The 20,864-nt window shown below is 42.5% G+C and overlaps 1 non-coding gene across 1 annotated transcript; it reads right to left on the reverse strand.

The window, feature by feature from the left end:
• Positions 1-10,202: 10,202 nt before the first annotated feature.
• Positions 10,203-10,339, reverse strand: LOC114510472. Its single transcript, XR_003685652.1, has one exon. It is a non-coding gene; the product is annotated as a small nucleolar RNA SNORA8 (small nucleolar RNA).
• Between the last annotated feature and the right edge of the window lie 10,525 nt (positions 10,340-20,864).

A 20,864-nucleotide genomic window follows, 5' to 3' on the forward strand; every position in this document is an offset into this window, starting at 1 on the left:
CCTCTCAGCCTTTATAATCTTAGGCCACATCCTGCCTTTTCCTTTCCTAAGCCTCCTGTACATCAAACCCACAGCTACTTTGGAAGCAAGCCCCTCAGCAGTTTCTCTCACTTATGTGGGACAGAGCAAGTGATTTTTGTGGTTGACTTTTGTTTCATTTGTAGACTTAAGTCTTTGAGGACTGAGATGTCTTGGTACTTTTCTTGTATGGGTCTTGGTGTATGAGCCTGAGCACACAATGGGTGCTCTTATTTATTTCTCCACCCCAAGTTTGGTAATTGTATTGGTCTATAACCCATATTCTTTTTTTAAAAAAAAATTAAAAAATTTTATTTTTATAAAGAGGGGAAGGGAGAAAGAAAGAGAGTGAGAGAAACATCGATTGATCAGTTGCCTCTCACATGTCCCCACCCAGGACCTGGCCCACAGCCCAGGCACCTGTGCTGACCTGGAATCAAACTGGCGACCTTTTGATCTGCAGGAGACACCAAACCTACTGAGCCACACCAGTCAGGGCAACCCACATTCTTTAAAAAAACTTTTTTTTTTTTTATAGAGAGAAGAAGGGGTGGGGGAAGAGAGAGAAACATCAATTTGTTGTTCCACTTGTTCATGCTTTCCATTGGTTGCTTCTTGTATGTGTCCTGACAGGGGATTAAACCTGCAACTCACAACCTTGGTGTATCAGGATGATGCTCAGCCAGGGCACCCATATTCTTCATTCATTCATTTACCCAACATTTATCACCCACTTACTAAGTGTGGGTTCTCTACTACGCTCTGGAGGTACATAGTGAATAAAACATAGCCAAGGAATTCAGTCTAGTAATGAAGATTTATTGAGACTTAGAGCAGGATGACTTATTGAGAAAATAACCTTGTATGGTTTTCCCAGCTTCAGGTTCACCTCAAAGGAATGAAAGGCATTCCACCCCTCCTGGGGAAAAGCCAGACTTTGTGTCCTTGAGGTTTGAATATTTTTAAAATTTTTTTCTCCATGAACTTAAATTTTTTTTGAGCTTTGTGAAGTTTATATGTTTCCAGGTAGAAAGGAAGAACTGCAAGCAGCAGACAACCCAGATGACAACTTCCACACAGGCTTCCCTAACAGAGATTAAGATTGGAGACAGTTCTGGGTTGAAGAAAAGGTAGAAGAGGGATGGGCCCTACTCAGGAGGGTTAGTTGGAACTCTCAAGACTAGCAAGGGGATGAAGGTATGAATTCTAGTGGAGCAGAGACCTGATCCACATAACTCAGCAACCCATAACTCACATAACTGCAGATCTTCTGAGATGAGAGGGCTTAGGAAGAAGACTATTGGGTGAGCAAACACATAACAATAATAACAGCCAGCCTTCACACTTACTATATGCTGGGCACTGTGTTAAGCACTTTCTGTGTATTTACTTATTTCTCACAAGAACCCTGTGAAGTAAGCGATATTATTGTTTCCATTTTACAGATGAGGCAAATGAGTTGCCCGAAGCTATGGATCTGAGGATCAAACCTAGGTAATCACTGAGGGCCATGAGTACCTGTGAGTTCTGAGCACAAAAAGCCTCAATATTGGGAGCCTTGGCAAAGATCGCTGTGGCTGGACTTTTCACTGAGGGAACAGAGCTGCTGCAGAACCCCCATGTTCAGACATGTGGCACAGCCCAGGCAACTGGCATGAAATGAGGACCCAGTAATCTTGCTAATAAGGGGCTTATATCAGTTAACTATGGCATTAACAATGCTATATAACAATCACTATATTTCATTGCACACAATAGTCAGCATTTATTTAGCTCATGTGTGTGGGGCCCAGTCAGGGGCTAGTTGCTTACAGGCTGGCTTTGGCTGGATGGTTCGGCTCTGTTCCATGTGTCTCATACCATTTTTCCAGGACCAGTAGGCTATAGTCAGGGAATGTTTACTCATGGAGAAGGAAGAAACATAAGAGTAACAGCCCCAATGCATAAGTCATTTTAAGTCACTGCTTATGTCAAATCTGCTGAAATACCACTGGTTAGAACAAATCGTATGGCCAAGCCCAGAGTCAAAAGATAGAGAAATACACTCTGTCCACAGGAGGAAACTTCGAAGTTACTTGGCAAAGAATATGGGAATATAATCCTATGACCTAAGTGGGAGGGAAGAGGTGGAATAATCTAGTGTTCCACAGAATTTATTTTTTTCCTTTTTATTGAATTTATTGTGGATTTAGTTTTGATTTTGAGTGATAGTGAAATCCTACATTATATCGTGGAGCACTTCATGCCTCTTATAAAGATAAAATCTATCTTCAAGGATCACAAAGTTTGCTATGGGAATATTTAAATCTTTAGTTTTTATTTTAGTGAAAATCTTAAAAATGCCTTTTAACAAGAATATGCTCTGGATGGTCTAGATGACTACAAGAGCTGCCCTACAATTTCCAAAACCCCAGTGATCACTGAGAGTACCACCACTTAACTTTACAGTGCACGTTTCTCAAACTAGGATCTGTATTCTTAGGGAGCCATGCATTTTCAAGGTGGGAAAACATTAGTGAGAATGATATACAGCAGGCAACGTATAAAAGAGGCCCAGATACAGTCTTATGGGCATCTAAGGGTGTGGGAGCCTGGGGGAGCTATGGGACTTAGGGCAGAACTTAAAGCCAGGCTTACTCAAATGTCACTGCTACAGAGAAGGTTAGTAGCACTTGAATAGATCTTGAGGGATGGTGCAATGGGGTCCTGGGGATAGTCTCCAGGTTCCCTCTCCGTGTGGACATAGCCAGATTTTTAGTTTCTAGGGCTTCCCAGGGCAGAAAGAGCTTTACTTTCCATTCCTGCAAATCTGGAATTTGTTTATGCATTTTTTTTTCATCAAGATCTTCTCCACTTTCACAAATATGCTGCTAGTTATAGCATTTGAAGAGGAGGCTGGGGAGTGTCAATGACTAAACTCCCTGGCTTTGAGCCAGGCCATCCAGGGCTCAAATCTTGGCTTTGGCATCTACCAGCTCTTGGCCCCTTGGCAATCACTTGAACTCTCAGAGCTCTGGTTCCCTTATTTGAAGAAGGGAATCTTAATGCTTTCATGGGGTGTTTAAAGAATGAGAACTTGCCATTGAGGCCTGTGTTTCCTTTGTGAAAGATTTTTTACTTCTGAGTCAATTTCTTTAATGGTTATAGTATTCTTCAGATTTCCTATTTAAAACTGAGTCAGTATTAGTAAGTTATATATTTCAAGCAATTTGTCTATTTCACATTTATCTTCTATTGTATTGGTACAAAAATTTAGGCCCTGGTCAGGTAGCTTAGTTGGTTAGAGTGTCATCCCAACACCAAGGTTGTGGGTTTGATTCCCAGTTAAGGCGCCTACAGGAAGCAACCAATCAGTGCATAAATAAGTTAAACGACGAATCAATGTCTCTCCCTTCTTCTTTCTCTCTAAAATCAATAAATAAAAATTTATTAAAATATCCTCTTATCCGTATTTTCTTTCTAACACCTGCAGTATCTATAGCAATAGCTCTCTTTTCATTCCCAACATTGTTTATTTTTGTCTTTTTTAACTTTTTCTTGATCAGTAGCTTCAGAGATTTATCAGTTTTCACAGAACTGGCTTTTGACTTGGCTGATCCTTTCTGTTGCTTATTTGATTTCTGTTTCTTCAATTTCTGTTTTTCATGTTGCTACTTCCTTCTACTTTCTTTGAGTTCATTGTGCTGTGTTTCTTTTTAACTTAAGATAGATCCTTAGCTCATTACTTTTCAATCATTTTTTCTTTTCTGAGGTGTGCATTTAAGCCCCTACCATCAGGGAGTCCAACATTTTAGTGTCTCTGGACCATACTTGGAAGAAGAAGAGTTGTCTTGAGCCACACATTGATTACATTGTGACATGTAATCACACAAAAAATCTTATAATGTTTTAAGTAAATTTACGTTTTTGCATTGGGCTGCATTCATAGCCATCCTAGGTTGCATGTGGCCCATAGGCTGCAGGTTGGACACCCCTGAATCTACATTTCCTTTTGGAAGCTTAATGAGAAAGATACATTTAAGTACATGGTCCCAAATAGGCACTCAGTAAATATCTTATCAGCAGCACCACCACCACCACCATCATCATCATCATCATCATCATCCAGCGTCAGATGCAATGAGACTCCCTAGCTCTCTTGCTCTCCAACTCTAATATGATACATGTCCCCTGACTGTTATTCAGTATACTCTCTGAGGACTTATTTTGGGCCACAGATTTCCTTCTTTTTGGGATTTTGGGGAGGCTCCCTCTGAATGTTAAGGCAGGGCACAGACAGGAGCATGTATCTCTGGCTCCATCTTCCTCAGAGAGCTCAGACCATGTCTTCGTAGGATGGCTGGCAAGGTCCCAGGCCTGGGGGAAGTGTGAGTTCTAATCTGAACACTGTGGCAGATTTTATTTTCCAAAAATGGCCACAATAATACCTTCCATTCTATATGCTCTTCTAGAATCTTATTATTTCCCCTGCCAAGAGGTGGAGTATAGCTCCCTTCCTTTTGTGTTTGGTAGGCTTGTGGCTCCTTGTGGGTTATGGATTTATAGACCAATAGGTTGCAGCAGAAATGATACTGAGAAACCTCTGATGCTTGGTCATAATAGGAGACGCAGCTTCCACCTTGTTAGCTGAAAAACTCATGATTAGAGCCCCAAATCACCACATAGGAAGTCTGAATACCTTGTGGCTGCCATGTGGTGAGGAAGCCAAATGCAGGTACTCTGGCCTTCAGTCCTCCTCTTCAAGTCAACCCAGATCAGGCCCAGACATGTAAGTGAATGAACCTTTGATGATTTCAGCCACCAGCTATTGATATACCACATCCTTCTAACCTTACCAGTGGAGGTCCCAGACACTATAGAACAGAGACAAACCATAACCCACTGTGTCTGTCCAAATTCTTGATCCAGAAAGTCATGAGCATAAAAAAGGATTGTTTTAAGCTCTAAGCTTTCAAGTATTTTGCTACACAGCAATAGATAACTGAGACAATGCTCATTACTTGTCTGGTACCCAAGTTCCCCAAGTAGAGGCTATAGAAGCAGAGCACAGCAAAGGTCTTTGTGTGAGTCCTGTGGGGCCCTACTGGAAATGAAGATGCTCTAATGTTATCAATTTATCTAGACCCTTGAGACCCTTGGTCCAAATTTTCTAAGCGCTAAGACTATCTTTATCCTTTATCAAAAAGGCTAGGTGTCCCCCATATGATACTGGTGTGCTTTCAGTGCAGCTTCATCTACAGCTAACGTGTATTGAGAACTTACTAAGTGCCAGGCACTATGCCAAGTATTTTATGTACATTATGTCTCTGAATCCATATAACAAACCCATGACTACTGTCATTCCCATTTTAAAGATGTGAAGTGAGGTGATCAAACTGCTGCTGTATTGTACTGCTGTTCTGCGTATCAAGTGCAGAGTTTATGAAGGAGGGCCTGTGGAATGATAATAGAGAGTGTTGTTAGCTCCACATTTGACCTCTATCTACACTGTCCCCCTAGACCTGGGAGCCTGCCAACACATTTTCTACACTCCTTTAATAGTTGGCTTCCTGTTAGGTTCTGCCAATTAGAACCACTGGCTAAAGACTGGAAGATAGGAGTAAGGGAGAAGCCATGTTCTTGCTGCATTTTAATGGCAGCTCTAAGTAAAGGCCACATTGCTTGCTGTTGGTTTGCTCTTGGTGCAGGCAGGTCAGTTCCTAATAGCCTCGGCAGCACAGCAATGTTCAACTATGGTTATCATCGTTTCTAATTTTACTCTTCCAGCCTTAGGGCTGACAGTGACTTCCTGTAATTATTAATCTTTGGAAACCTCATCTCCCTCTTTTTGCTCCTCCAGCTCTTCCAGCATGTTTGTAACCAATTCCTCAAATTAAATTCTTTCTACTGGAAATACCTAGAGAGATTTCTGATTTTCCCTGATTATCGATTGACTAATATATTTGGCTTTACAAAATGTTGTATAACCTGACCTTTATTCAGCTCTCCAATCTGAACCCCTTTCTCCTGCTTGCTCACTATGTTTCACTCACATGTGTCTCTTTTCTGTTCCTCAAATAATTGCAGCCTTTTCTTGCTTTGGGGCCTCTGCACTTGTTGTTCCCAATGTTTAGAATGCTTCCCCTCCCCCCAGCATTTTGCAAAGCTGGCTCTTTCCCATGCCTCTGGTCTCAGTATAAATATTAGCTTTGCAGAGCAGGCTTCCCTAACTAGAAATCTAGAATAAGCCTTCCCCTCACTCAAGTACTCTTATCACATTACCCTTTTATTGTCTTCACAGCACTTATTACTAACTGACCTTATCTTGCTGATTTATTCCTTAACATGTTCATTGTATGCTTTCAGAACAAGACGACACTGACAGCACAGAGAGCCTGTCTGTCTTGTTTATTACTGTATCCAACGCCTGGCACAAAGTTGGTGCTTAGTACATATTTTTGGTTAATGAATGATGGAATGAATGAATGATATGCAAGCCTCTCCTCAGGCCTGAGATGTGCCCTGGCACCTACTGAGATGTTTGACATTGAAGACATCTCCCTGCCTCCCTTGAGGCAGGACCACCAAGGTTTGTGCTCCAGCAACAGGGCCCTGAGCTCCACTTGTGCCTTCAGGCAGGCCCCTCCTGGGCATCGGGAGGCCTCCGATGGCCCTGCTATTGTCTTCTGGCATGTTGTAGTCAGCCTGTTTCTTTCCATGCTTCCAGCAGGCTGCAGGGCATTAGTGATTAAAAGTGTAAACCTGCTAAGGGCCAGTATCAATTTGACCACACGCCCACCAGGTGGGCAGCTCATTAATTCCAATAATCCAGGACCCACTCTTACAAAGCTTTTTCCATCTGTGTACTGCATTTGATTACTACAAAGAAAACAAACAAGATAGTTATAAGATTAATTTTACTGATCATGACATTTGTAGCACATAATAACAAGCAGAAGGTTTCTGTTACATAAACATTTAACCCAAATCCTTGCTGTAATGACAAACTGAATCCAAAAAGACAATGAAATTCACACTGGCATGCATGACTAAGAGCCAATATATTTTTCTTTTATGACATTATGAACAAAATAACTTATGGAATCTTATTCTAAACAAAACAAAAACTCATTTTACTGCTGCAGTGGAAGAGAGAAGCCAGCAGGATGAAGATCGAGCAAGGCTTGCTTTGCAAGGGTGGCATTTTGTCATTTTGTCCATCTCCCTGCCTTTGGGAAGAGCTCTCTTTTGGTTTTAACACCTCCTAATTTGAGAGTATCTTCTGGATATCAGACTGGCTGACACAGGCAGAGGAAACAAACAGAAAACCTGTAAGAACCTCTATGAGAACATTAGGGGTATAGTTTCCAAAAAAAAATTAAAACATTTTTGCGTATTTATTTATTTTTAGAGAGTGGGGAAGGGAGGGAGAAAGAGAGTGAGTGAAACATCCATGTGAGAGAGAAACATTGATCAGTTGCCTCTTTCACACACCCCGAATGGGGACCGTACCCACAACCTAGGCATGTGCCCTGAACCAGGAGTAAGAGAGGTTTGAGAGAGAAACTGACTCTGGACTAGGACCTGGACTCGGCCAATCAAGAAGAGCAGAAGAATCTGGCCAAAGGCTGGCCTGCTCTGGACTAATTTACTAGCCATTGCAGGCACTTCCCCAAGCCAGGAACCACTGTTTACCGCAATTGGATGGGGGTGGGAATGAGAGCTTCCACATGCTCTCAGAGGCTGGCAGATAGGCTCATTTTGTTATCTTTCCATTATTTCCTCCCCAATTCTCTGCTTTAGGCTAACTAAACCATTCGCCATTCCATGTATAAGCATCCTGCTTTACCTCTTCTGTGGCTTTCTCATATTGTTCTTCTGCTAGTATGCCCTGCCTTCTTCTTTTATACCCATCTAGGTATTCTAGTGTTGTTCAAAACCCAGCCCAAAAGCCACTTCCTCCAAGAAGCCTTCTTTGATCTCCCCATTGGAGTTTTGCTTTCTGCTTTTACTCCTAATGCCCTGACTTATAGGACTCCAGTCCCTTTTATTGTATAATGAGTGTTCACATGCTTTTAACCCTTTGTGACGATTATATTATTTTTTCCCAATGATTACTTTTCCTCTCTGTGAAAGTATTATAAATCACCAAATATCACCATGTGACTTTCAGTATCTCTTGTGGAAGGAGGATACTTCATTACCCCCATTGTTATTTCCTCTCTGTGAAAGGTTTTGCTATGTGGCTTGCTTTGGCCAGTCAAATGAGAGTAGATGTGCTATGCATTCCACGATACAGTTTCGCAGATGTCATCTCACTGAGCCTCAGGACAACCCTGTGAGAACAGTGGAGGATAATGAACCTCTTTGTCTATCTGTTGCCTTTTGTCTGCCTAACATCTCTGTTTTCTTTGGGGAACTACCCCTGCCTCACTCTGGTGGTTCTGCTGGGGCTGCCAGTCATAACACCAGCTCCTCTAGTCACGGGGTGGTCATGTGACTCAGGCCTGCTTTATCCCAGTATCTCATCCTCTGGATAGAGTGATTGGACCAGAGATAGGTATATGACCTAACTAGGGCCCACAGAGCCCTTTCCTGACAGGAAGTGTAGATCCAGAAGAAAGATGTCTAGGAAGAGTCCTAAGTATGAATGGGAAATCTTAAGAAGACACTTACTGTTCTGTAATTCTCCTCATACTCTAATATGTTTACCTTTTCACTCTTTCAAACTTCTGCTTCATAACTTATCCTAACTCTTCAAACATCTTTCACCCTTCACTTTTAGCTGATGACCTTTCTTCATACCTCATGGAGAAAATACAAGCAATAAGACAAGGTACTCCCTCATTTTCCTAGCCCCAATTCTACTTACCTACCTGTATATGTACTCATATAATTTACCTTGCCCCTTTATGTAGTAGATAAAGGCTCCACCTCTTACAGTATAACAGGTGTGCCGAGACAAAGAAATATGGCCCAAATGAAAGAACAGATCAAAGCTCCAAAAATAGAACTAAGCAATGAAGAGATAGCTGACCTATCAGATGCAGAGTTCTAAACACTGGCAATCAGGATGTTCACAGAAATGGTTGAGCATGGTCGCAAAATAGAGGAAGAAGTGAAGGCTATGCAAAGTGAAATAAAGCAAAATATACAGGGAACCAACAGTGAAGGGAAGGAAATCAGGATTCAAATCAATGATCTGGAGTGGAAAGAAGAATAAACATTCAACCAGAATAGAATGAAGAAACAAGAATTCAAAAAAATGAGGAGAGGCTTAAGAACCTCTGGGACAACTTTAAATGTTCCAACATTAAATGTCCCAAATCATAAGGGTGCGAGAAGAGGAAAAGCAAGAAATTGAAAACTTATTTGAAAAAATAATGAAGGAGATCTTCCCCAATCTGGCAAATGAAATAGACTTCCAGGAAGTCCAGGAAGCCCAAAGAAATTGGATCCAAGGAGGAATACACCAAGGCACATCATAATTATATTACCCAAGGTTAAAGACAAGGTGAGAATCTTGAAAGCAGAAAGAGAAAAGGAGAGAGTTACCTACAAAGGAGTTCCCATAAGACTGTCAGCTGATTTCTTAAAAGAAACCTTGCAGGCAAGAAGGGGCTGGAAAGAAATATTCAAAGTCATGAAAGGCAAGGACCTATATCCAAGATTACTCTATCCGGCAAAGCTATCATTTATAATGGAAGGGCAGATAAAGTGCTTCTCAGATAAGGTCAAGTTAAAGGAGTTCATCATCACCAAGCCATTATTATGTGAAATATTAAAGGAATGTTAGACTTATCTAAGAAAAAGAAGATGAAAAATACAAACAGTAAAATGACAACTATCTGGTTTGAGACTCACAACTATCAGCAACTGAACCTAAAACAAAACTAAACAAACAACTAGAACAGGAACAGAATCACAGAAACGGAGATCATGTGGAGGGTTATCAGTGAGGAGGGGAAAGGGGAAAATGGAGGAAAAGGTACAGGGAGTAAGAAGCATAAATGGTAGGTGTAAAATAGACAGAGGGAGGTCAAGAATAGTATGGGAAATGGAGAAGCCAAAGAACTTATATGTATAACCCATGGACATGAAATAAGGGGGTGGAATGATGGTAGGAGTGGGGGTACAGGGTGGAGGGGAATAAGGGGGAGAAAAAATGGGACAACTGTAATAGCATAATCAATAAAATATATTTAAAAAAACAAAATAAAAATACCAGGTTTAACATGCACAAAGCCAAGGAAACCAATGATGCCAGATACTGATTTATATTGCACTGTTCTTTGAACACACAGCAGGAATAAAGTGCTGAACACAGATACCATGCAGTGCAATCATTATTTTTTATTATTATTTTTTATTCCTCACCCAAGAATATGTTTATTGATTTTTAGAGAGAAAAGAAGGGAGGGGGAGAGAGAGAAACAGAAACATTGATGTGAGAGAGAAACATTGAGGTTGGTTGCCTCTCATATGTGCCCTGACTGGTGATCAAACCCTCAACATTTTGATGCGTGGGACAATGCTCAACCAACTGAACCAGGGCTATGGTTTTTCTTATAGCAGCCCTAGGGTACTAATACGTCTAACTAGCATCTCAAATTTAAAATGACCAGAATAGAACTCTTATCCCCACTTGTGCCCAAACCTGATCCTGCCCTAGACTTTCCCTCAAATCCTCTTTCTGCCCTGATCTCTGGTCTGTTTTACATATAGTAACCAGAGTATTTAAAACAAACAAACAAACAAAAACTTAAGTTAGATCACCTCCCTCTGTTGTCTAAAATCCTCCAAAGTCTTCCCATAATCCTCTGAATACAATAAAAATGCCATAGCTTGGTCTACAATATCCTTTATGATTTGGCTCCTGCCTCCTTCCTGGTTGTTATATCTCTGCTCTCGCTGGCTCATGCTCTCCACCCATACTGGCTTCCTTCTGTTTCTTGAACAAGCTCATTCCTGACTTGGGACCTTTGGACTGGTGATTATTTTACCTCTGTCTGGGGCTGCCCATCCACAGATCTGCCCTTAACTGACCTTTTCTGGCCTCCCAAAGTAAAGTGGGTCCAATCTCTACCACATCACCAAGTTTTATTTTTTCATGGGAGAGCATATCACTGCATGTTGAGTTCCTGGTTCCAGTCCCTGTGGCTTTGGTTCTGGGCTTTCTTGGACCCTTTGATTCAAATCCTCTCCAAGTTTGTTAGTCAACACATTCAATTTTTGCTTGAGAATCTGAGGGAGGTTTCTGATGATCTGAGTAGAGTCTTACCTAGTCAAAAGCTGAACCCAGTCTCTACAAAGGAAGGCCCCTCCCCTCCCCAGGAAGGCTGCTCACAAGTCCAGGCCCTTCCTGAGCAAGAAGCCCTGCTGGCTTTAGATAAACATCCTCAATCTTTCTATCCTAGGATGGGAAAAAGCCATCTTCAGCTTCCACCAAGGGCAGAGGGAGGCAGACTCACAGTTTATCTCCCAAATGCCATGATGCCACCAACCAGCTATTGGAATTTTTAGGGAAGCAGAACAAGACAGAAGAATTTAGGAAGAGAGGAGCCTCAGGGATGTGTCTGTGTGATCTGCAATCTACTGCCATCTCCACAGAGTTGAAAGGAGCTCTGCAGCTCTGCGTGTCTTCTGGTGGGTGATGATCACAATTGCATTTACTGAGCACCTTCCAGATGCCAAACGCTGTGATAACACATCAACTGCCACCATATGGGGAGTATAGTCTCTGGACCATGCACGGTTCTAGGCACTGTAGAAGCATTATAGTATCTAGTTCTCCAAACAGTGCTTTGAGGTAGGTATTATTATCCCCACCTATCAGATGAAGAAACAGACTCTGATGTCAGAAAGGACTTGCCAGGTAGTTTCTACTGCAAAGCTGTGATCTTCCTTGTACATGTCATTGCCTCCGCTGGCACCTGATTCCTAGTGTGAGAAGAACCTGTGACTAAATGCAGGTACTGAGACCTGCAATCTAGCCAATGAGTCACTAGAGTGAGGACTTGCCAGCTCGGGAATCTGACCCTCAGGGAAGCTGTCCCTAGCCCTTCTACAGCTGTGCTTCATCACCAAGGCCTGAGTCACTTCCCAGGAAACTCCCTTGCAGAGACTGTCTGTGGAATAATATAATTCAGGATTCTGAGCTGAACTGTCCATGGGGCTGGTTCTTGCCAACTGCCTCAGGTTATTTGCCTCAGTCTGTTTGGGTAGCTACAGCTGAGGGTGAGCTTAGAGCAAGGGCCCAGTCGGAGCTTCCCCAGATATGGACAGGCTTAATAGCTAGAAGCTGCCTGGGTGAGGCAAGTAGCATATGTAGAAGGCTGCTGGGGGCAGAGGTCTGGGAAAAGAATGGAGTGGGCATCTGTCACCAAGACTATGATTTCTAAGACCCCCTCCTGGGGGCCTAACCAGAATCGTAGCCTGAAATTCTGTGTGTCAGGGATATGGCTCCATTAGTGAAAGGCCTGTGGCTTAACCTCCTGGCAGTGACAGTAAGGCCATTGGTGTGTGCATATGCCATGGCTAGGAACTCAGCAGGGACTTGGTGGACAACAGTCAGGAGTTTCATCCTGGGTGCTGACACAGGCCTGAGGGTCTGAGAGATTCATACATAGCATCTTAGCTACTAAGGCCTTTATGGACATGGATTCCAACATGTTTGTTGCGCAAATGGAGAAACCACAGCCCAGGCAGGGGAAGTGGCCTGCTAAAGGTCCCATAGCAAATGAGTAATAGAGCTGGCACCTCTCACACTTTAATACCTTTAGGTGAGAAATTCTGTCCCTCTTCTCTGCTCTAACACTAAAAATAGAACATGGAATACAGGAGGGAAGCAGTATTAGCCTGGCTGCTTTGGGAAGACCTATGTGCCTGAGCCCATGTGATGCCTCCTGAGTATCCCTGGAAAGCCAAGTGGGCGTCCTGAGTTGTGTGGATGGGGTTCCTGCTTATGCCAATCACATACGAACCCACCTCCAAATGCAGAAGGGTGTTCCCCAAACCCTCTGGGCACAGCATCTTTGCCTGTGATTTTCCTCTGATGATATCTTGTTTTGCCAACTAAATTAAGACTATGACAGAGAACAGAGACTACCTCTAGCAGTTTAGTTCAATTAAGGTTTCACATCAACAAATTAAAATGCATCCTCACTGTCTGCAAAGTAAATCTGCCTGCATTTAAGAGGAGGCTCTGATATTTGCTGTTCAGGTACCTAGCCTATGAGAACTGAGTGTCAAAGAGGGCCTACCCCTTCTGGGACTGATGTTGGGGTTCGGGGCCAAGGTTTGTCTCCAAGGACTTAACAGCTTCTGGGCCAGGGCTTCCCAATCATGAGTGTGACGACTAGGCTGAACCGTTGATGAAGTCCTCTGTAAAATGACAAAAATGAGAAGAATATAGTCACATTTCCCATGAAACTAAGGCAATTTAAATTAAAGGTCTATCAACAAATACTTTTCAAGTACGTAATTTGTCAGTCACTCTTCAAGGCACTGAGAATACAGCAATGAATAAAACAGACAAAAATCCTACCTCTCAGGGAGCTTTTTTTCTATGGGGGAGAGACAGACAATAAACAAGACAAATGATTGAAATACACAATAAATTGGAGTGATAAGCACTATGGAGAAAAATTAAGCCAGAAAAGAGGACAGGGAGTGTGTAAGGCAGAGGGATTTGTGATTTTAAATGGGGGTAGTTGAGAAGGCCTCCATCAGAAGGTGAGGATTGAGTCCAGGCATGAAAGGTGAGGGAGTGAGCCGTGTGAATTTGGGGGCTGTGGGAGACAGTACTCTGGGGAGAGGGTTGCCCGGTGCAAAGACTAATGTGTGACTCTGTGGGTGGTATGTGGCTGGAGCTGAGTGACAGGATGGTGGGGAGGTTGCAGGAACAGGACTCTGGCCTGTGGGCCTTGGTAGGGACTCTGAGTAAACAGGAGGTCATTGCAAAGTTGCCGTCCTGTTTTAGGTTTGAACAGGATGGCTGTGGCTGCTGTGTGGAGCTCAGACAGAAGGAAGGCAAGGCTGGCAGCAAGACCAGTTAGGAGACTATTGCAGTGACTGAAGTGAGGTAATGTGGTGGCCAGAGTGATAGCTCAGGAGCTGAGGGGAGACATTGGCTCAAAATGTTTGAAATCATTGATATCCCAGGAAATGCAGCATATAAGGTTGGCATCCCCTTGAGGTCTTTGCCAAAAGGCAATTCCATGGGCATTTAGCTGTGGGGAATTGTGACAGGGCCCTCATGTCCTTAATAGCAGCACATGGACCATCCACAAAGCAGTGCTCCAAAAAGTGGGACTTTCCCTTTGTAAAATGAGGTGGATAATTTTTCTTTTCTAGAGAAGGTAGGTACAGGGTGTTTCCTCCTTTGAAAATTAGAACAGAGAACCAGGTAAAAGGCAAGCCCCAGGAAGGCAGTTACTGTGCCCACATCCTATTCTCAGGTATTCCCTGGCACCTACTTCAAGGACCAGGACATGTGTACCCCCAAAATAGTTGTTGAAAAAATGAATGAGTACCCTTTCTCTCAAATTTTAGGTAGGAATTTAAACAGTTTTAATAAAACTCTGAAAATGTATATATATATATATATATATATATTTTTTTTTTTTTTTTTTTTTTTTTTTTTTTGAAACCCAGGGGGTTGTTTGTGTAAGATTTTTTTTTTTTTGGTTTTGTGTTTGTTTGTTTTCTGTGAATATAAAGAATTATCATCACATCAGTAGGTTCTTGCTTCTGAGGGATATGATTAATTTGAGGGGTTTCTTCAGTCTCTTCTCTTCTTTTGTCTGTTTCCTTTCTCCCTCTTCTTCTATAATCTTAGTTGGCCATCATATAAAACTGAATAGTTTTATGCTTCATGTTCCTACTATTTAAAGTTGATAGTTATAAAAAAGTAACTAAATTCTTTTTACTTGTGTAACTCTCAATTGATTTTTTTCTCACTGTATGTCAGTGTCCCCACTTTCTGAGCCTAAGAAATTGATACCACTTCCTGGTGAGAAGGAAAACACACTCAGCAAGGGACTCTGTATTTCTTCTTACTACTTCAGACTTCTCCCCTATTTAATTTGCATGGTAATTTGCATAGATCTACATATGTTATGCAATCAGCTTCTCTCCTTTTATATTTAAGCCTAAAATAATTTTGATTTTATGAAATTTTTCTTCTCTGCTGCCTTTATTTCTTACTGGTCCTGTGGTTTAGATTTTTGTAAAAGGAGTTGATGAAAGGCCAAGTACAGACATATCACCCCAATGGGCATGTGGGAGAGGGAGACTGCGGAACAGCATGATGAGATTGTTTTTGGGATTCATTTATTCACCCATTGAATGTTTATTGAGCACCTACTATGTCGTAGGCTCTGTGCCAGGTGCTAGCAATACAGAAGTGAGCAAGCCAGGCACAGTTCTTACTCACATGAAACTTATATTCAACTGAGGAAAATAGACAATAAACAAGTAAACAAATAAAAACATGATTTTTGATGCTAATAGGTGCTGAAATGAAAACATAGTGACTAGAAAGCTTGTTTAGATTGGGTAGTTTGTGGAACGTCTCTCCAGAAAAGTGACGTTTGAGCTGAGGCCTGAATGATAAGGAGACAACCATGTGAACATCTGGTGGGAAAGTGTCCCAGATGGTTGGAACAGCCCTGAAAAGAGAACAAGCTTGGAGGGTTTGAGGAACAGGAAGATGTATCATTCAGAATACTTTCAGTGCAAAGAAAGAAAAGTTACCCCAATTCAAAATGGAGCCATTACTTCACATAAAGAAGCCTGGGGGCAGAAAGGGTAGGGTTTTAAGGTTGGTTAATTGAGCAAATCAACATCATCTAGGGCCAGACTATTCCCTCCTTTCTGCTCAGCCACCCTCTTGGGGTGACTTCCTTCAAGATGACAAGACGGATGTTAAAGCTCCAACCTCATACAACTTCCTCATTCTTGGTGTCCAGATGCAGAAAGGAAGAAGGCAAATCCTTCCCTTTTCAGAAAAAGGAAGCCCTTCCCTTGACTCTACACAGATTTCTCTTTGTATCTCACATCTCACAAAAATTTGTCACATACTCATCCCTAAACAGGTCTTTAGCAAGAGGAATGAATGACTCAGACTGGGTTTAGAATTTGTACAGGTAAGTGGCTTAGCTTCTACTGAACTTTGTTAAAGAACCAGTGCTCCCAACTTCTGACAAAAACCAGGCTTCTGAGTGTAAAAGTAGGCTTCTGCGAGCAAGGAAGTGGGCACAGCTGGCTGTAAGTTGGTACTCGAGAATATTAGCCATAGGAGGCCAGTGTGGCTGGAGCACTGGTATAGGAGGAGCTCATGGAGATGGAATTGAGGGGATGCACAGTTTGTTTCGGGTTCTTCAAATGTAGTCTTTCAGGCCCATGTAAGTCTCTATAGGCTTTACCCCATTTTGCACCAGCTACTCCCTCCAGGACTCCATAGGAGCCACCCCATGTCTGGGCGTGGAGTTGTAGAATGACTGCCTAGCTCGGATGCCAGACACTGGCTCCAGCACTGACTGATGTTACTGGGTAAGTCACTTCCCTTCTTTAAGTTTTAGTTTCAATATCTATGGAAATGACACACCTGTTCTGCTAGTCCTTCAGGGTGGTTGTAAGAATCAAATGAGCAAGTAGCTGCATGGCCTTTGAAAACTGTAAAATGCCATAGTTATTATTCTTGCTATTGCTTTTATTTTAAATTTCAAGTAGTCACATCCCCTAACTTCTTGGGAGGGGGTAGTGTCATTTTGGAAAGCCTTATACTCTGAGGGGGTAAGGAGGGCATCCTTTTGCCCTTTGTGCCCCCCAGACTTTTGCTCAGTGTCTCCCAGGCCCCCAGCAACTTTCTGTGCTTTGCATCAGGGATGTCCTTAGAAACAAGCTGGGCTGATGTTCAATGAAAGGTAAGTGAAAGCTGCCTGAGTTATTATCCTTTTTTCTTGATAAAAAGAGTGGATGTATTTTCATTACTGGCAGAGTGCCTTTAGCTGGTGAGGACAATTAAGCCCTGGAAATGCAGCAATCCGTTTCACACTGAGAGAAGATTTGAGAGATGACTTTCACCAAACATCCAGGCCCCAGAGGAGATGGAAATATGGCTACCATGTCCAATAATAAAAAACCATAGAATTTTTGTGGTAATAAGATAAAGCAGCCCCTGCTGCTTTCTAGTGATGTACCCCACAGTGGAGTGCTGCTGCTACTCAAGTGAGAACTGTGACCTTGACCCTTATCCTTCCCCTCCACATAACTCAAGACCTTCGGCTGCCCTATTCCCTATTCTCACCATCTCTTGGGAAGGTAAGCAGGGAGGAGTTCTATGTTACGGGAGCAGCTTCTATCAAATGTTACCTTTTAGGTTTAGACACACTTTTCTTGGTTTTTCTCCATAATTTTTAAAAAAGATTTTATTTATTTATTTTTAGAGAGAGGGGAAGGGAGGGAGGAAGAGAGGAAGTGAAATATCAGTATGGTTGCCTCTCACATGCTCTGCACCGGGGACCTGACCTGCAACCCAGGCATGTGCCCCAACTGGAAATCAAACCAGTGACCCTTTGGTTCTCAGGCTGGTACTCAGTCCTCTGAGCCACACCAGTCAGGGCTTTCTTCATAATTTTCTTATCTTCTGCACTCCTCGAGCCACACCCTATGACAAAAGAATCAGATATCTAGGACCAATGTAGTTGTCCATCCTCCCTCCTCTCTCCTTCCCTTCTTTCTTTCTTTTTTAAATGATAAATTAGTGCTCTAATTCCCAGCCCCTTGAAGAAGAGAGGAGATGACCACTTCCTCCCTATGTTCTCTGCTTCAATCCAAGCTGAGAGGAAGTCTACTTCTCCTTATATACTAGGAGACAAGGACAGTTTCCCCTACCTCCTTCCTCTCACCATCTTCTGTAGCCAGCTCTGAGCCTGGGACAGTCAGCTTTCAGATGTTTGATGAATGAATGAATGAATGAATGAATGAAAGAAAAAAGCCATCTCTGTGCTGGTTTATGTCTCATAGCTTTAGCTCTTTGTTCTGTTCAACGCCCATAGCTCCCCCCTGTCCTAACTGAGAAAGTGGAAATTAGTTCAGAGATGCAGGGACTGAGTATCAGTGGAGTGATAGCAATCTGGTATATTATTACAATTTTTTTCTTAAACCACTTAAGCAACAGTTTCCCTCCTGTTTACTGTTAGAAGGGATCCCAAATCAGTTGTGAAATTTCATCTGCCTTGAGGGAGTAAGAAGAGAGGGCTGGGGTAGTTGTCCAAGCTTATTATCATCTCCATTACTCAGGTGTGTTCCCTTGAGCTTTTACATGATTTTATTTTAATGCTGTTATTTGTATTAGGCTAGTCTCCAGCTCCGCCAGGCCAGAAAGGGAGGTGGAGGAACCAAGAGGGAACTGATGGAAAAATAAATACCCTAAGGGTTCATGATGATCTGACCATGGCTTTAATATGAATTGAATTTGCTCTAATCTGCCTTCCCACAGTCAGCATTTCTGCTAGAAATAATTTGTAATTATCAGACTCCACTTAGGCTAGAAGACTCCTTGCAAAGGACTCTGATGTGATTAAGGGAAGGTTTGGAAATAAGTTTGCATGGTTCTTGTCCTCTCTGCCAATGACATTCCTGGAGAGTCATCTTGTCCTTCCTGGCAAGAGAAATTCCAAGGGCAGATAAGAGCTGGGGACCAGACTTCAGGTTCACTGGGGCTGCTGCTCTAAAACTGGCCCAAGAGAAGATGCTTTCCTGGAATAGTAAGCTTGACCAGTTTTCTGTCTCAGCATTCAAGAACTGAGTCAGTGAGTGGCCCAGAGTGCGACAGCTCCAGGTACCCACTCACAGCTATGCCTAGCACTTCAGCATGAAAGCTCTTTTTTAACTGCCCAGTACCCAGCATGGGCCATTCCAGGGGAGTTCTGGGTCCTGGTCTTGCCCCTTGCTGAGAAAAGTGACAACCCTCTTTACTGCTACTCACATCTTTTTTGTAAAAACCCTCACCTGAGAATATGTTTATTGATGAGAGAGAGAGAGAGAGAGAGAGAGAGAGAGAGAGATGTGAGAAACATCAATCAATCGGTTACTTCCTCTATGTACCCCAACTGGGGATCAAGCCTGCAACCTAGGTTATGTCCCTGACTGGAAATCGAACCCACGACTTTTGGTGTATGGAACGATACTCCAACCAAATGATCCACCCACCCAGCCAGGACCCCCTTTTCACATCTTAACCCTTCAATTCTGCAGAGGCTGAGCCAGGGAAGGACAAAAGTTAAGCAAAAGTACACTGAAAAATAAAAAAAAATATATTGTTTGAAAGAAAAGAAAGGAAACCTAATAAATGGAAAGATACTCCAGATTCATGGAAGACTCGATGTTGTTATGATGGCAATACTCCCCAAATTACTCTACAGGTTAATTCAGTTCCAGTCAAAATCCCAGTTGCCTCAGAATAAAAAAAAAAAGCAAGCTGAACAAACTGACAATCAACAAGTTTTCTGGGATCCATCAGAAACTGAGGTCACAGGATAAACTGCCACCTACAAATTGGAGAGAGAGGTAAATACACAGAATACAGATCAATTTACCTGAAACAAAAGCTATTGGAGTCAGGAACCAGGAGGGATGAAGTACTGATACATGTGAAATAAAAAAAAGCCAGCCACAAAGACCACATGTTATATAATTCCTTTGATATGAAATATTTAGAATAGGCAAAGCTTAGAGACAGGCAGTAGGTTAGTGGTGGTCCAGGCTGGCGGGAGTGGGAATGAGGAGTGACAACTAACGGACACAGGGTTCTCTTTGGGGTGATGAAAATTTCTAGTGTTGGATAGTGGCGATGGTTGTACAACTTTGTGAATGTATTAAAAACCACCTGAATTGTACATTTTAAAATAGTATTATGCTATGTGAATTATATTCTCAGTTAAAAACAAAAGTTAACCAAAAATGATTTGGGATGGGAAGCTCAATTTTTCTTCAGATTGAGACTGCAGACCATTTTCAGGACACCAGACCCTTTTGTAGGTCATTTTCCTTCTGACTCACTGACCAACTCAGCCCCTCATGCATGAGGGGGACAAAGGGGTGTGGGAAGTGGCAGGGAGATATATCGTTTACATCTGAAGAGGCTTTGGAGGTAGTTTCCTAATAAAGATGACTCTCTCCCTGCTACCACAGGACTAACTGAGGGCCAGTGGGGTTCAGTGGGACCACCGAGGTTCTCCCAGAGAGGAAGAAGTTACCATCTCCCAAGGAAAGCATTGCACGTCCAGCAAAAGCACATAAAGCTAACACTGCACAAAGCCACTACAAAGCAGCAATAAGCGAAACCAGCTTCTCTGTGCCACTTGCCCTGCATGTTTCTGTTATAGGCCCAGATGATTGGGGAGTATTGTTTTGAGGGAGGGGTCAGAGTATATTTTAGCCCATTAAGGCTTCTACTTCACATAGCCTGATTTTCCTCTGGCATGGCAATTAAACTTTTTCTCTAGCTTCCAAGGAAGGCAGGATTTCAGCAGAAGGTAATTTTATGTTAATTTTTCCTTTTCTGGTCCATTAGGTTTTGTAATGTTAATATATCTTATAAGAGGCCCCACTACATGAACTGCTGCAATCCTTCGTGGGGTGCTGCAGGGCCTACTGCTGGCACAACATCCAGGGCTTATGCCTGCCCTTCCTCCACTCTCCACCTTCAGGGGCATTGGTGAGGGACGGAGTTTGGCTCCCATCTGCTCAGATGAAAGTTAATGGTTCCCTGAAGTAGGACCTCCAGAAGCCCTGGGAGGATTAATGCTACCAACAAAAGTCTCTTCTGGGCAGTTTCTTTACAGTTCCTTTAATCACCC

Source organism: Phyllostomus discolor, chromosome 13 (assembly GCF_004126475.2).
Source record: "Phyllostomus discolor isolate MPI-MPIP mPhyDis1 chromosome 13, mPhyDis1.pri.v3, whole genome shotgun sequence".
NCBI lineage: Eukaryota > Metazoa > Chordata > Mammalia > Chiroptera > Phyllostomidae > Phyllostomus > Phyllostomus discolor.